The sequence below is a fragment of the Alexandromys fortis genome, unplaced genomic scaffold, assembly GCF_014885135.2.
Source record: "Alexandromys fortis isolate MF-2015 unplaced genomic scaffold, M_Fortis_MF-2015_v1.1 scaffold_43, whole genome shotgun sequence".
Lineage (NCBI taxonomy): Eukaryota > Metazoa > Chordata > Mammalia > Rodentia > Cricetidae > Alexandromys > Alexandromys fortis.
In genome coordinates, this window is record NW_026067928.1 from 3,261,897 (window position 1) to 3,276,907 (window position 15,011).

A 15,011-nucleotide genomic window follows, 5' to 3' on the forward strand; every position below is an offset into this window, starting at 1 on the left:
ACCTGGAAATCTGATAATGGGTGCCAACTTATAAGGATACTGAGGAACTGCAAGATCCCAAAGTGCTTACTGGTGTTTCGGAGCTCAAACCACCCACGTTTCAGGAGTCTGCATTTTGTTTATGATTAAAACTGTCAGCTGGTTATAGTGGAATATTCCGATAGTCTTAGATATCAGACTATCAGACTCTTAGACTGAGGCAGGAGGATTACGTAACTCAAGAGTTGGAGAAGAGTTGGTAGAAGGAGATCTTGTCTCAAACAAAACTGCCGATCAAAGGAAAACCAAAAGGACAATAGGTAGGTTGGGAGAAAGGGAAGGAGGGATCAAGGGAGGGAGAGAAGGGGGGGTTAGAGGGAGAACATTGAAGGCCCATAGGTAATGTATGGTAATCCTCACTAAATAAGAACAATTAATGAAGGCAACACACCAATTTATTTGATTGTTTATTTATTTATTTGAAATAGTGTTTCTCTATAGCTTTGGAGCCTGTTCTGGAACTTGCCCTGTAGACCAGGCTAGCTTCAAACTCACAGAGATCCACCTGCCTCTGCCTCCCAAGTGTTGGGATTAAAGGCATGTGCCACCACCACCTGGCTTTTTCTTTTCTTTCTTCTTCTTTTTTTATACTAACTTTAAACCAGTGAGGAACCTAGAGTTTATAAAATTTTTATGTATTTTGAGTGTGTCAACTCATTCTGTCACCACCTAATTAAAGAGAAGAATGCTCGAATTCACCTTCAAGATACTTGCTCCTGTATTTTACATATCCTTCCTTCCTTTGGAAATTACCACAATAATATTCACTTTGGGCCATCTGGCCTACTTTAAAATTATAAAATAAAAGAATTTATATTAAATAAATCTTATTGTATGATGCCTTCCAGTTGTCCGGTGTTTAACGACAGCTGGTAACTCCCATGACAGTCCCTTTGGGTGTCACCGGAAGCTAGGAAACCTGTTTTCCTACACGGAAATGGTGGCGGGAAGGGCTGGAGTTGAACTGGGAGAGGGCAGAGGGGCTGAATGAAGACTTTCCTCCTTGTCAAATACTCCTGGTAGGCCCCCAATGTTAGCGGGAGAGCAGATGCGGTCTGACCGCGCTGGGCTGACTTGTTCTTGGTTAACATCTGTTCTGCTGCCTTTACATCTCCCAACCTTGCTCAGCTGAGCTCTGGTATGCTAATGATTTCTAACCACTATTTGTAAAGGAAATTAACCGTGCAGCTCCGCATTGCCTTGTTTATCTCTGTGCGTACTGGGGTCTTTGAAAGGTTGTACTGTGGAATTTGTACTGTGAGTTGAATATTAATAAGATAAGAAGAAACGAGTTTCTCTTTTCTAAAGCCTCGGACTGGCAGCAGGAGCAGGAAAGTCAGCTCACGGGTCTGGGCCTAGAGTTCCCGGCCCCCCAGCGCTGGTTTCCTGTTACTTCCTCATGGTCACTGAGAGATTAGTGTAGGACAGTTTGGAGTTAAGCAAAGTGTGAAAGAACTCGGAGTCTTTTACGTGAGTTGTATGCTTTGCTTTGCTACAACTACTGAATTTCGGCCTTCTTTTTGCCTTCGCTTTGGAGTGAAGGGAAGGCTTAGGCATTTAGCACAAGAAAAAAATTAAAGCATTTTAAGTTTCTTAAAGAGATACTTCAATAGGCTTTTTTTTTTTCTATTCCTGAATATTCTTTGTACAAAGTCTCTTGCCTTCCTCTCCTGGCTTGCACAGGCAAAGGGTCCATAGGTTGGTATGTAAGGGACACTAAGGCTAAACCTGAGCTGGTGGTGGCCCACACCTTTATTGCCAGCACTCAAGAGGCAGAGGCAGGCTGATTTCTCTAAGTTCGATGACACCCTAGTCTACAGAGCCAGTACCAGGATAGGTAGGACTGTTACACACAGAAACCTTGTCTCAAAAAAGAAAAAAAAAAAGTTGGGATGAGTAGGTTCACACTGTGATATTTCTTTCTGTTCTTTCCTTCTGCTGATTGACAGGTAGATCCTGATGCAATTCTTTAATCATTTTGCACATTCTCTCACAGAGCATACTGGCAACTGAAAGCCCCTCATCTGTGTTCTCAATTGTTTCCATTTATGTAGCCCCCCTTCAGTTTCCATAGAAATAATATTGTAGAGTATTCCTATTTACTGTTTCATCATAATTCTTTATCACCCATGTTTCAGAGTTGATAATCCATATAATTACTATGATTCTCACTCAGTAGATAAGATGAACTGAAGTTGCTAAGAAGCTGTACGGTTTGCTCAGGCAAAAACAAGGATCAGCCCGGTTATTTTCCGCTTCACTGAGTGCCTTGCTTGAAGAAGAGCAATTTGAGTATCCGATGAAAAAGCTGTAGGACATTTTATTGTCATACCATTGCAAAGAAGGGAAAGGAAACCACAAACACATTCCAGCCACCCACTTTCACTTTCTGGATAGTTTTGGGCACAGACAGACATAGCATCTTTAAATGTGGGCATGCCATGCCGCCAGCTGTGTCCAGCAAATGTGATGCTTGTAGTAACTGTGTGAATGCCTTGTGAAGAGAATTTCGTCCTTTCCTTACACATTTTAAGCGTCTATCATCTACTCACGGTTCCTGGCTTTGTAGGTCAGGCTTTGGTTGTTGGTTGTCAGATCCATTTCTGACTCGGTTTTGTTCATAATATCATCATTAGTTGGGGCTGGACACTGCATAGAGTCTGTGCTGAGCATACATATTTGCTGAACAAAGGAAGTAAATAATTGCTTCCATAGGATGGAGGGGCACAATTAGTAATGACACCGTTGACATTAGATGCCCAGCTTGGTTGCTCTCTTTCCTCTTTTCCTTTGAAGTCCTTGGTGTCTAGGCCTGGGTCTTTTTTGTTTCTAGTGGCATAACTGGTAATTGGAGGCCTAACTAGACATTGGCCTCACACCTATGTCTCTCATGGTGGTATTTTAATTCTATCAGTGATGGCAGAATAAAGGGGACAAGAAAGGGAGGAGAGGAAGGAGAATTCCTTCAGAATTATTCCATCCCGTTGGAAGGCCAGAGATTGCTCCAGAAGCTTTGCCTGCATCAAGTTATTTATTCCATTCAGTATCTTCAACAAACAAAGCAGAGCTGGTAAGTGGCAAAGGCAGAATTCAAACCCACTGTTACCACTGTATCCCTTGACTCTTGACGGGGCTGCATGAAGCACCAGGAAAGACCAGGAAGGAAGAAGAAAAGGAGGAAACAGCGGTCACTCCTGGGGAATCGGTGACAACTGCGCACTACCATGGTGACAGTACTAGAGAAGAACAGAAATTTCAGATCCCAGCAAGACCTTTCCCTTCTGGGATGAATTTCATTTGATCTCTCTGGCCTCTCTCTTCTAAATCTGCTAGGTGGGTGGAATTATTCTAGATAAATCTCACTCAAATTGTGGTATGAGAACACATTTTGAAAGGATTATAAGTAAAGTACAATAAATTTTAAACTACGTACTTTAATAACTCATATATGGCAAAATATATTTTATCACTTATTCTCAAAAATCCCTCATATGGCACCTATAATTAACTTTACTCAATTAAGTAGAGGTACAAAATGAGTAATATCAGTAGCTATAGATTCAGTTCAAATGCTATTGAATTAATTGCAGACACCATTAATATTATTATGGATAATATATATATATATATATATATATATATATAGTACACACACACAGACCCATTGTGAAGAATCTGATAAAGTTTGTTTTTAATAGCTGACAAACCAGTATTGTCCAATATCTCCCAATACAATGGTGGAGGAGGTGGAGCTAGGATGGGAGGGGTGGGTGGTAAACACGCAATCAGAGGAAAGAGCTCCACCTATTGATTGCAGTGCCTCTTCCAACCACACCCCTGGAGGCCAGCCTAATTCATAGTGGACCACATACAATCTGTTCACATTGGAAAGTAAATATCATCATTACCCCCACTACCATCAGAACAAACGCCTGTCAACCCTCAAACCCTATAACTTACTGAGTACATGTTTTTCCATCTAATAATCTCAATTACAACCTTATCAGTGGTGGTTAAAGTAGAGTCAAAATCTGAACCATGAGGGTTAGGACCCTAATTTTTCATTTTTCAGGTGTGTGGGAAATTTGGGTAATACCCTGAGTATTGAGCTTTTCATGTACGCCTGAGGTTTTTTTTTTAATTTTTTTAAAAAATAACTTCTGCCTCATTGGATGGTTATGAGAATTTGTTGTGTCAATGTAAAGAATTTATAAAAAAAAAACTTAGTGTAAAAAATAAGTAAATGTCAAATGCACACTCATAGGGAAGGAGAATGAACAGGAAATGCACAAATTGAGTGTCACAAAAATTGTCACGGAACTCTAAAGGGGCCAAGTTAGCAGCTGACTACAGAAGATACCAATGCCTGTGCTCCTTGGCACTGAGTGGTACGGCTTCTTATTATGATTATGACCCATGATCTAAAGGCACAGAGCGAGCTCATATTTGTAGAAATAATGGTGTGATATTTGAATAAAATAATTTAGTCTTTTTGTGGTAATTTTGTGGTAATTCTTTTCTTGGTTTCTTAATCATTGCCTTTCCAATAATTGTCCAATTATTGCTACAAGAATTTTCATAAATAATTGTAATAATGACTACAGATTATGATTCGCCTAAGACATTTCTCTTTGTACTTTGTTATTTTAAGAGTCCTCCCCAAACAGATTTCACACATTGAGGTTCTGTTTCAACATGATTACTAAAATCACTTGCTGAACTCCTGATACCAAGGTGTGCATGACAGTTGTAATCCATACTTGTAGCTGTTCCTGGGAGTGGTCACCATCCAGAGAGACTGTAGAAAACCTTCCTGATGCTGAGCGTGGTGTTCCACTGGCTCACACTGCTGAGGCAATGACTTAGTAGTGTTGGAAGACTTGAATTTGGGTTGAAGGTGAGACCCCTTTGCTTCGGCTGATGGATCATTTGTCCCTGAGAAAATCAAACAGCCTGAAAGTAGACAAGTTCTGAGCAGCAGTAATTTGGAGCAGAAGCTGAACGAGAACCACAGAGGGGACACACAGCATATTGCTTCATTCTCTTCCAGATGTGAACATATTGCAGGATGCAGTCTCAATTTCGTGACATGGGAGGTCAAATCCCTGACAACTGATTGACTCCTAATTAATTATATTAGTTTCTGTAGTTTACAATGGACTTACAAAATACATCAAGCAACTTGGGAGAAAGAAAGATAATAAAAATGCTGGGAAATAAAAAAAATTAAAGCATTGTTGGAAATTTGATTAGGGGAAATAAAACAACTAGGGAAAACAAGTTTTTCCAATCCTATGGCATGCTATTTATTGGAAAACTAAGTAGTTGGTCTTTGTTTCCATAGAGACCAGAAATAGAAAAGGTCTGAAGTCCTCCTAAGAAATCTTATACTTACAGACCAGAAACAACGTCTTCATTAGACTGGAGAACTTGCCAAGTGTGAGTCTTTGCTCCGGGAACTCTGGAAACACTGAAGAAATAAGCCATAAGTAATCTGATGTGGTGTTGGGTTGAGGCAGACGGCTTAACTGGGATTCCTTTAGGCCCCATCAGGTACTTAGTTTCCATGATTGCATAAATAAGAATTTGTGCACAGAAGTAGGAATAGAAGCAGACGCACTGTCAGGCATGGCCCACTTAGCAAAGCAGTTGCTGGTCATGAGTACAGCTCTTAGAAACATATACCTCAGTGTGGAGTTACAATATGTAGCTACAGTCTTTTGAATAGAGTCTTTTGAATATACTAACGGAGTGGTTCAAACAGCAAAGGTTTGTGGGAATTCATGATTATTCTGGCTACATGTGTATATTTTTCTAAACATAATTCATTAGATAAAAAATAAATAAATCAGATGAATTTGTCAGAAATGGACACAGTCTAGTGATTGAGGGTAGTTTTTTTTATGGTATGTCTTAAATTGAAATTAAGAAGCTAGTATAATTTCATGGGATAGTTGATAATGTATCCCTCAGTGTTTTTAAACCATTATCTTCTTTTGTAGATGCTTGTTTTTATTATTTTTAAATTATGTATGTGAGTTTAAGTTTCAGGGGTGCTTGTCAGCGGTATTGGATCCCCCAGAACGAGAGTTACAGGCGGTTGTCAACCCTCAGACGTGCGTGCTGAGAATCAAACTCAAGTTCTCTGAAAGTACAGGACATCCTCTGAGCCACGTAATCAACATCCAGCCCTAAGGTCCGCATTTAGAAATTAATGGTCTGTTATGGTTTGAGACTGAAATGTACCCCATCACTTGCTGTGTTGGAACTTTTGGTCCCTGTTCTGAAAGGTCATAGCGCCTTTGGGGCATAATGAGTTGGTGGCTGATACAGGCACTGGGGCAGACATTGAGGTTATATCTGCCCTAGTTCCTCACTGGGCTCTCTACTTCTAAATCTGTCAAGATGGAGCTGGCCAGACACCAAAACTTCCCCATCAAGATGCTTTGTGTCCTGGATACTGAGTCCAGTAAACCCTTTTGAGTCACTTCTGATGGGTATCTTTTCACAAGGACAACAAAGATAACTAATACACTTCCCTTAACACCAGAATTAGACACTCTCACATCATGGATATGACCGCATCTAGGAAGAATGGAGAATTTGGGAATAATTGAGAATTCAGTGTACTCTGAGAACGAAAACCAGGAAGAGGGCCCAAGATTTGATTGTGATTTTGTAACTATGTATATTGAATCTCAAAGATTTGCTTCTTTGCTTAATATGGAGAAAATCTCCGTTATAACAAAAGCCATCAACTCTGGATGCAAAATCAGCGGAGTCAAGGAAACCAAAGTGATAAGGGCAGACTTGGCAAGACTCTTTTGCTAGGTTAGCGTCTCAGGCTGTTAAAGGTCCAACCAGTCCTTGTGTTCTGATGCATTCCTATGTTCCTCACAAAGCAATGTCGAGGTGATGACTTTCTTTCCAGAATGCTCGGTGGTAGGTTTTCCCGCAAAATCATCCTTACCTTCTCAGTCACTGACTTTCCTGTTAGAAACGGCTGATAGTTCAGTATCTGGGAACTGATACCGTGTAAACATCACGCGTGATGCGTCATCCAATGGCACACTGCATTAGGCATCTGAATCTTCAGATTCATATCCTTGTATATTATTTGCATTATGGTGAAAGCAAGCAAGTAGAGATTTGCTGGATTGCTCTCTCTCCCACTCCTAATTAAGAGGAAACAAAGTATGATTTAAAAATTAAAATACTGAGACCTCAAGAACAATGGCAATGGGTTTTTGATCCTACTGCACCTATTGGCTTTGTGGGAGCCTAGGCAGCTTGGATGCTCACCTTACTAGACCTGGATGGAGATGGGGGGGTCCTTGGACTTCCCACAGGGCAGGGAACCCTGATAGCTCTTTGGGCTGACGAGGGAGGGGGGCTAGATTGGGGGAGGGGGAGGGAAAGGGGAGGCGGCAGTGGGGAAGAGACAGAAATCGCTAATAAAAAAAATTAAAATTAAAATACATTTTATTTATTTCTCTTGTGTGCACACATTGGGAGCTCAGAAGAAAACTTGTACAGGTTGGTTTTCTCCTTCTGTCACATGGGTCCCAGGGATGGGACTCAGGTCTTCAGGTTTCCTGGCAAGTACCTACTCACGGAACCATCTCAAAGGCCTCAAAACATGATTTTCAACCGATTTATTCAATGATTTTTTTTCCTACTCTCTTACAGACAAGTTTTCCCTCACTGCATTGGATGGCAGGAATAAGAATAACAGATCAAGCTGTGGGGGAAGGAGGTACCGAGTGGCCCTTAGGCCATCTAACGAGGATAATTTTCATAGGAGAACAGGAGTGGGATTGATGACTCACGTCCAATAGCCACGTTTATCAGACACATTGTACGTCAATTGCTTTGAGATGTAATAACCCTTGTACTCATTTGAACATACATTAGGAGTTTCCTGCATTGCTTTCCAGTACCCCAATACAGAGGCTTTGTCTAAATGCCTGGAAATGATGCTATAAACGTCTATGGATATTCCTCTATTGGTTTTAGATAGCAGTGGATTTCCTGATTCCTGGAGCAGTGCTCTGGTGAATCCACACTGCCTCTCGCTGCTGTGACCTTATCAGATTTCATAAGCTGAGCAGGCTTTGTCTGGGGACGTCTGTGAGTGGCAGAGGTCCAAGGAAAACCAGGTGCTACAGGAAGTGGGGCTGGTGATTCAGTCAGGTGCATTCTTTCTTATGATTCAGGCTGACCCACTCACTAATCACCGTGAGTGGGCATGCTGCTTTCATGGGTGCTCATGAATAAGGTCTATGGTAAAAGTCTTAATCATTTCTGCTGACAGAAGAGCTTTCATGGAGATTTGCTCTACCTTACGTTGTTAGAGTTGCAACAGACAGGATCAATTCTGTTGTAGCAATAAACACTAAAGGTAATACCATTTTAGGTACACTATATGCTCTGCTTCCTATCTTTGTTCAACACGGCAGCCTGGGATACATTACTAAGCACCAGGACATTTTACTTCAGGGCTAAATTGACATTTGATTGTAAATGTATTTTTTTTTATTTTGTTAAATCTTTGGACATTAAAGTAATTTATGTGTATATACTTCTGCGTTTCTGTATCTATGTATCTATCTATAAACCATAGATAGATGGCTTATATCATCTGTTTATATTTCCTCCAAAGGCTTTAAAAAAAAAAAGACTATCAAACAGAAGCAACAGCATAATGCATTAGAACCTGAAGCAAGAAGTAAACGCTATCAAGAAGGAAAGGCAGGATGGGAGCAAAGGAGCCTGTGCTTGCTAAGGCACCTAAGTTTGCATGTTATAGCTAACATATAAAACATAATTATAATAAAACTATATTTTCTGCTTCATCTGAGAAGGCATAATAGTTAAGCTCTTGCTTTTTGACACTACACAGACCTAGATTTATTTTCAAGTGAATGCTACCTTATTTAAATTGCTGGGGTAAGTGAGAGGAGAGAGAGAAGGAGGAAGGGAGGGAGGGAGGGAGGGAGGGAGGGAGGGAGGGAGGGAGAGGGAAGCCACAACTGTGAGTTAGACAGTAGGTTGGTACCAACCCTCTGTAAACTACTCGTATTAAGGATGATTGCCTACGTGACATGTTCATCCTGACTCCTGGCACATAATAAAGTTTATCAAATGATAACTAATTTTGCTATAAAAAGTATTGTGTTAATTTCTGTATAGTAAAGGTAGACCAGTAAGATGTTTTGCAACAGTTTTATTGAGCACAGTTGCCTTTAAAACTACAAGGCTTTGGGGTGCTTAGAGGGGCATTAAGTTCCACAGTCTGGGGAGCAGTTGGTCATTGCCACCCATTTCTTCCCAGGTTGCAGGACGGGATCCCCCAAAGACATGCTTCTCTGCTGCCATGGCTGTATCCAGGTGGAGCAGTCCCTCAGGTCTCTTTTATCCTCTCTTCGTTCAGTTTTTCAAGGGTGATGTGCACGCATCCTAAAGATTTACATGGTCAACACAGGAAAGAAGTAATTGGCTCTTATTGGTGGTGGGAATGTATAGGAAATGTTGGGGCTTGACTTCACTCTTTAAGGCTTGGGACAACTGTTGTCTTGGCTTTGCCTCTCTGCCCAGAACCTGAAGAAAATAGAATCTTCCCAAGGCATTGACAAAGACCTTAAGGCGTTGACAAAGACCTTGTACAACCTGCTGAACTCCTCACTTAGTTCCAGGCCTATTCTTCCTGATGGAGAGCATCTCCCAGGTCCCTGCCACAGGCACAGACACCCACTTGATGGGGTGAGACTTTGATCCCACATTGCCAGTGTCATCTTAGTGATTGCTCAGGGCAAGATCCCTGATGTTCCAGATTTCAGAAAACAAAAATCTATTGAAGATACAGGGAAGTAGGTGTTAGCTGTAGGACGGAGGGAGGGAGGACACCTTGGTCCTTTCTAAAAATGTTTTGTGATAGCAGAGGATAAACACTGATTTTAGGCCCTGTTCATTTCTGGAAAACCTTTACTATAAAAGAGCAGAAAACAAGCCTTCCAAACCCTAATTTTAGATACTCCAGAGTCTCTTTCCAGTGTCTGCTTAAAATGTAGGAAACTAGGGGGCTGGAGAGATGGCTCAGAGGTTAAGAGCATTGCTTGCTCTTCCAAAGGTCCTGAGTTCAATTCCCAGCAACCACATGGTGGCTCACAACCATCTGTAATGGAGTCTGGTGCCCTCTTCGGCCTGCAGGCGCACACACACAGACAGAATGTTGTATACATAATAAATAAATAAATAAATAAATAAATAAATAAATAAATAAATAAATAAAAAAAATGTAGGAAACTAGTATATCTGTGACTGGGTAATTTCAACACCAGCGAATCCATCAATCTGAAAACAAATTAACTTCTTTTTGTGGGGGATGGGGGCATGGCAGTTTAGTTCACATTAGAAACAACTCTTCAAGAGTCCTTCCAAATGTCTCCAGCATCTTGTGAAACTTTGTCCCTTACAACCAGTTTGGTAAAGGAGCCAAATAGCTCAAATGCTATTTCCGAACTCTGTGTATTCATTCTAGTGAATTTGCACCTGGGTCGATTCTGAGTTTAGGTTTCAAATTTTCTATGGCCTCTGCACTTGTTCTCCTCTCTCAGATTAAGTACTGAACGTGACTGCTCTGTGCGTGCTTTGGAATCAGGATGGGTGCAAATGCTGGCTCCAAACTGACTGTGGTATGATTGTAAGCGGCCCATCCCATCTTTTAATACTGAATTTTCTTGTGACTAAGCTGAGTATTGATGATAATTTCATGAAGGTTCACATGAAAACTGATGAATACAATGTATGATGCATACAATTTGTGTTAGATGCTGGAGTCATTATTTTAACGCTAAATGTTATTTTTAAGGGGCTTTAAGAGCTCAGCAATTAGGAGCCCTAGCTGCCTTTCCAGAGGAGCCAGCTTTGATGCCCAGCACCCATGTGAAGGCACACAACTATTTCTAACAGTTTCCAACAAGTCTGATGCTTTCTTCTTGCCTCCAGTGGCCCTGGGCACACATGTGGTACCCAGACATACAAGGAAGCCGAGTACCCACACACATAAAATAATAATAAAAATGTAAAAAGTGTGGCCGTCCAAAGCAATCCATTCAGACTATGCAAGGGAATACTTTACAAAGGAAAAATTCAAGAGAGATACAAAGCTATGACGAGATGTTTAAACTCATTCAAAATGTAAGAAATGGATGCTAAACATTAACCAACACTTTTTGCCTAGAGAATTAGAAGGAGTAATCGAAACCAATAATCTATTTCGGAAAAATACAGTGAAGTAGAGAGATGCTTTCATAGCTGAAGGGTGAAACTTTAATTCAGCGTAGCCTTTGGGAGCACAATTCAGTGTGTGTCAAGAGTTGAAAAGGATTCCATGTTCTTTGATTCAATATTATAGGAAGTGATATCTCTTAAGGGGATGGTCATTGAGGTAGTCTCTCCTCCCAAGTTTTTTTAATTAAAAAGTTACATGTAAATGTAAAAATAACACATGAAATTAGAAAATACAAAACTTTAAAACAATGTTTCAATATTTAAGATTGAGAGAACTATTCTTAAGATGTTAGAAACTGAGTGGGACATATCACTATATTTTATTTTTATATACCTATTTGTGAAGTCTCCTACATCTCCATGAGGATGGCCTCTAGTCATTTCAGACTTGGCCTTCCCATATCTCTAAGCCCATTCTTTTATTATTTGTCGTCTTTGTTTGTGTGTTTGCATGTTCCTCGACACAGGGTCTTGCTGTGTACTCTAGGCTATCCTGGAAACTGTGATTTATTAGGCTGGACTTGAAGTCATGACCCTTCTGCCCCAATCTCCTAAGGGCTAAGTGCCAGCGTATTGGTCTTGAGATGTTTCTGTTGGAGGAGGAATGACTGGGGAAAGAGAATGGGAGGAGAGGAGGGAGGGGAAACTGCAGTGGAGATGTAGCACAAATGAATAAATAAATAAATAGAATAAAAATATGCTTCTGTTGTTGCTGATCACTTTTGGATCTCTGTCCTTTAGAGCAATTAGAACAATTTTATTCCATGATTTTTAAGATTCAAAATATTTTTCTTGAAAATTTTCATTTATCTGTCATAAACCCCAAAGAAACATCCATATCAATGATTTGGGTCCAGATAAATTTGATTGATTTAATTTTTTTATTTGTATTTGTTTTCGCTTAAAATTTCCAAAATAATATCCTTTCCTCTGTCTTTATTATCAGGAAATAAACACAATAAACATTGCCCTTTCCTATTCTGACTCAGAAAGTGCTGGATTTTGAGAGCTGAGTGAATTGTTCAGATGTCTCTGTATTTCAGTTTGGGCCGTTCAGTATGGAAGTAGAACCGGCTTCACAACGGACAAAGATCTTTGCTTTTCATTTACTCTCATTTCCTTTTTTGGGGGACTAAATTATTGGGGATATTTTCTACATTTCAACATCCGAGTCAACAGCATGAGAGCAGGCGAGATCCCTGCCCGTCCGTCCTATCAATGTCTTCCTGTTGTGATTGCTATGACAACGAGGACAATGACCACTCCAGGGCTTTTAGCTTTGTGACCCATACATTTCTAGCAAATCCTATTCTAAGGTCAGTAGAGCTGTGCTCAGCAGAAGAAAACTAATGTCTATAGGTTAGCCCAGGTCCTCGGAACCTGGCCAGGTCGCTCTCCATCTTCTGCACCCTTTCCTTCCCTAGAAAAACTGCCTGCGGAGCTGTTACTACTCCCTGTGAGGAGGGAGAAACACGCCGAGTGTTTCGGAAACAGGACGAAGAGCGCAAGGTCAGTACGAGGCAGTGCGACTCTGTCTGACTACAGCGTCTGTAACCTCCCACCGTCTCAGATTACACTGTGGTTGTCTTCCCGGCAGTTATTTCTTTATTTCTACATCTATCTGCCCACGCCCACCTGAGAAAGGATTTGAAGCCGATGACTTGGTTACCAAGCTCTGTGCTTCGACACTTAGCAAGCCCACGGGGCTGAGGAGGTGGGTGTCAGCTGTAGGAAGACTGTGGGAGGAAGCTCTTTCCGTGCTCATTCATCCGTCCTCTTAGTGTCGCCCACCAACCTTGAGGAACTTAGGACGGAAGTGAGATGGGCCAGCTGGGACGGCGCTGTAGGGAGCTCAGCTTAGCATGGCAAACTGAGGTTGCTGACTGTACTGGAGATGGGGCTCTGGTCGAGAATTTTCATTAGTTCTTTTGTGTGATAAATTTCTTCAGCAGTTTTTAAAATTCAGAACATTTTTTGGGGGAGTTTGCATACATGTATACAGTGTGTCTTATTATTTCTTTCTGGCCACTCCCTCCCTCTAATTTTCTTTAGTCTCGCATTTCCCTCCACACTTCTTGTTTTGCCCTCTCTTAAAAAAACAAAAACAAACAAACAAAACAACAACAAAAACCCCCAAACCTTCTGAGTCCAATTAGTGCTGCCGGTATGCATGTGGGTGTGGGGCCATCCAGTGTGGCATGGGAAGCCCACCAGTGACCCTAGTAACCATCAGCTGTATTCGGCAATTTTTGAGAAGGGGTGTGTGTGTGTGTGTGTGTGTGTGTGTGTGTAATATTAGGTATGTCTTGATTCAAATTACTTTGTGAGGAAATTTCATCAATTTTAAAGAAGGGTTGTTGGTATTAGCTAACATCTGTGGAATAGCACTTTATCTTTAAATTTGTCTTTCAGTTTTCCCAAATGTCTGCAGATAGATCTCATTATCCTTTTTCTATTGATGCAGAAATTGAGGTAGAGGGGAACAACTGAGTTGCTTAGATACCAGAGTCCCAACATGATTCTATTGAACCTTAAAGTCTGTTTTTTTTCCCTCCTCCCTTCTGTACACACCGGTTCTGCTGATTTGGGTAGGTGGGCTGCGGTTCTAACCATCGCAGTCCGCAGTCGTGTAAAAACAAAAGCACGTAGTGTCGCTGGGAACAGGAGGCTGCTGAGGAGAAAGGAGAGACTTCAGCCAAGTAGAGGAAGCTAGCCTTTCTCACAGGCTTTTCCTGTCAGCTGAGCACAGGCACGCTATGGTTTTGAATCTGATTTATTCCGAGGTCTGAAATTTGCTTCTACGAGACTTAGGTATTCATCACTGAAATCAGCATTACTAAGGCACTTTGATGTCTGAGCAGGGAAGAAAGTTTAAACACTGGCTTGTCAAAGGCAGCCCGAGGGTTAACAAAATGGCTTTCTCAGCCCTGCTTCTTTGCTCAGCTGATCTGTCTTCCTGCTGAGGTGGTAGGCTAGTAGTTCAAACTCCTTTATCTCAAAAGGGATCTTCTAGAATTGGCTTGTCCTTGGGAAGACTCGAGTTCTTCTCTTCTGGCATTTCAGGGGCTGGAGAACAAACAAGTTCTGCCAGTGTTGGGAAACTGTGAGTCATCGCGGCTCTCATGCTCTCTGCCTCTGAATGAAGAGCGGCAATGTTCACATAGAAACCGTATAATTTGTCACGTTGAGAACAGGCTGATCTTGTCCTAACGCTCTTACAGAACTCCAGATACCCTTAGATGAGGAGAAAACTTCAGAAATTAATAAAACGAGGCTCAGCCTTAAGGAATATGACTAATACATCTGAAATGAGTGACTCAAAAACACTGGGGGGGGGGTGGTGCTTGTAATTTTACCATGAAACAATTTGGAGTTGCTTGAGGTTGTTTTTTCTTTTTTTTGTTTTTTGAATCACAGCAACATTGTGTCCACATATAAAACATGAGAGCATTTCCTCATTTCATAGATATAAAAGGAAATCAGCTGTTGGCTAGAAACAAAACAAAATTTAAAATCTAAAGAGCGATATATTTGTATCTTGATGTCATTTTATCACCTAGAACAGAGCAAATATTTGATGCAGCTTTTGAATATGGATATTAATGTAGGATTTTAACCCAGTGATAATTTCACAATGCAATTTGCTTGTGTCTGCATTTCCCCGAGTGCCTAGTGCCACT

The 15,011-nt window shown here is 41.0% G+C and overlaps 1 long non-coding RNA gene across 1 annotated transcript in view; it reads left to right on the forward strand.

The window, feature by feature from the left end:
- Positions 1-12,653: 12,653 nt before the first annotated feature.
- Positions 12,654-15,011, forward strand: part of LOC126503144 (uncharacterized) — a 37,602-nt gene continuing 35,244 nt past the window's right edge. Inside the window, exon 1 of the long non-coding RNA XR_007592174.1 lies at positions 12,654-12,840. This is a non-coding gene — a long non-coding RNA (uncharacterized lncRNA). The remainder of the gene's footprint in view (positions 12,841-15,011) is intronic.